General features: G+C 43.4%; 1 non-coding gene across 1 annotated transcript; it reads left to right on the forward strand.

The window, feature by feature from the left end:
* Positions 1-2,254: 2,254 nt before the first annotated feature.
* Positions 2,255-2,359, forward strand: LOC114236613 (U6 spliceosomal RNA). Its single transcript, XR_003622526.1, has one exon. It is a non-coding gene; the product is annotated as a U6 spliceosomal RNA (small nuclear RNA).
* The last annotated feature ends 342 nt before the right edge of the window (positions 2,360-2,701 follow it).

The raw sequence follows: 2,701 nt of genomic DNA on the forward strand, positions 1-2,701 counted from the left end.
CCTGATAACAGGTGTCTTTCAAAATCTCCCTCGTCTATCTCCAAAATAGATGCATTCGGTTCTCTAACAGTTTCATCCACCAAGAGCATAGCTGAGAACCAGGAAGGAAACCAAAATGGCTTCAGGGCAACCACAAAATGGAACTCCTGAATCCAATATACTAAAATACAAAGAATTCCCATCTAGGCAATTTAAGTTTACACACAATTCTAACTTGAGGGTCTGGCTTATAGGATCTTATCAAGAACCACTTCACAAAAATTCCCTCACTAACTCCACCAATTCATTCACCATCCATCCATTCATTCATTTATTCAACAGCAGATTTACCCATTGCCTCCTGTATTTTCAAATGCCACTTAACATTTATAGAACAATGTATAATCTAACACACCCCCATGTTTGAGCTGGCTTCTACAGGAAACACAAAAACAAATGAGACTGTGCCCAGCCCTCAAGGAAATGATAATCCACCGGGAATGCAGGATTGCTCAGACTCAAGGCAAGGTGAGGGGAAGTGCTTAATAGGTAGAAGAGAGTTTCTATGGGAAAACAGAGGGGCAAGTCTGACTTAAGGATCTGAGCAGAACCCGGCAAGGCAGGACACAGGCAGCAGTTAGAAGGGAGAAAGCACGCAGAACAATCCTGAGAGGCAAGCAGGGCAGATGCAAGATCACAAGGGTGTTCGCACACCCCCGTCCCCCGCCTGGACCACTGTACTCACGCGCCTCCTCAGCACCCCTCCACTTCGTTCTCCATCTGCAGTCTGAGAGACCTTTGGAGATACAAATCTGATCACTCGTGCCCCTGCTTAAGGCCTTTCAGTGATTTCCTGCCGCTGTGAGGATTTTAGACCAGGCCAGGGAACCCGGGGATGCAGGCAGGACCCCCTGCTTGTCGGTGGCCCAGCTCATGTCAAGCACCCCTTTCCCTTTTACAGGAAAGGTGAGGGAGAGGCACGGTTATTTGCTGCATATTTCTTGGTGTTGGATCCTTTGCTCTCACTGCTGTCCATGCAGGTCAGGTCACCATGTTCCTATAAACCACTATAAAAACAAACGTTACTCTCTGTTCTGCAACTTTGTATCTAAAAGGTGTAATACTCTCAAAGGTCATAGCCTTGAGAATTATACAAGAAAGGGAAGGGGAGGCATTAAATTCTCACTAGACCAGCCACAGACCTCCTTTTTCAGCCACTCCTTCACATCCTCAGGCCTTACGGCCATTTAGTACAAGAACAAAGCTCTTTGACCTTAATCAACCCAAAAAGCATCACAAACAGTATAATACAGTGCATGTGTTGACATTTAGGGATCAGACTCCATGTTTTCCATTTAGAGGACAAAAAACAAAGCCTAGCAGGCAATAAGAGCTCAATGAATTCCACATGCTCCGATTTGGGAGGTAAGGAGGAGCCCCACATTTGAGAAAGATTTCTAACCAAAACAGCGAAATCATTTTAAGTCCTAATGTTTAAAAGAATACGGCCCATTTGAAAAATTGGGCTAAACAGCACTAGTTACTAACCCAAGGCTTCCACACTCATCACATCTTCCTCTGAGGCTGGATGCCCCGGCAAACTTGTTTGTATTCGTAAATATCTCCACCAAGCCTCCCCTCCCCCTGCTGCCCGCATCCCAAATCTCGCTGAGCAGAGAAGCTCTTCCAGCCCAGGCGGAACACTGTAGATTCAGGTGGGAAATGAATTGTAAAAACAGATGTTCTTGAAATCAAATATCTGGTTTCATGCAAATATTGTCAGAAATAGACAATAAGAGAACCACAGAGGAAGTGCAATTGACACATAAACCTTGTTTCTAAAACAAATTTCTAAGCCACCCACAGGCCTGAAGTGAGCCTTCAGGAGTGGGAATCAGAGGCAGCCTGAGATGTAAGCAAAATACTCAACTGCCTAAATTACACTTGTTTTAGGGATACCAGGAAGTTCTCCCTACTCTCAAATAGCAAGACTATCCTAGGGCCACAGTACTAGAAATTTTACAATTAGAAATTCACTCCTTTGGATTTATTATCTCTAGTCCACTTTTAAAAGATGGGGGAGGGAGCTGTCATTCTTGAGCAAGATAAAACACTAAATTGAAATCATACAACGTGTTAGATAATGGTAATAATAATGTTTTATGTTGATACAGCATGTTACAGCTTCCAAATTCCCTGGCAAGTAGGTAGAATAAGCACTCTTTAACCAAAATTTTACAGATAAGGAAACTGAAGTTCAAAGAGGCTATATGCTGCTCTCTTCGGCAGCACATATACTAAAATTGGAACGATACAGAGAAGATTATCATGGCCCCTGCGCAAGGATGACACGCAAATTTGTGAAGCGTTCCATATTGTTTTTTTTTCAAATTTGACAACACTACCAGCTCCACTTTAGAAATTTCCAGTAATCAGGTAAGGAATAAAAAAATGGATAAACAAGGAGGCAATATGACTTGCTCAAAGACATGAAACAAGAATTGCAGAGCGAGAGAGAGAGCTGAAGCAGGTCACCTGACTCCTAGCCCAGTGCTTTGCAGAGGTGGCAACAATAGCAGAGTCAAAGGGGGCGTGCGGGTAGGGAGTGGGTCTTCAAAGCACCAAATAATTTCCATCAACACTTCTTTGATCTACATAAAGGTTTTCCTAATTGTTGATGAAGTTCATTGCACGCTGCCACATCAAGACACACACACACTCA

The sequence above is a fragment of the Balaenoptera acutorostrata genome, chromosome 16 (assembly GCF_949987535.1).
Source record: "Balaenoptera acutorostrata chromosome 16, mBalAcu1.1, whole genome shotgun sequence".
Lineage (NCBI taxonomy): Eukaryota > Metazoa > Chordata > Mammalia > Artiodactyla > Balaenopteridae > Balaenoptera > Balaenoptera acutorostrata.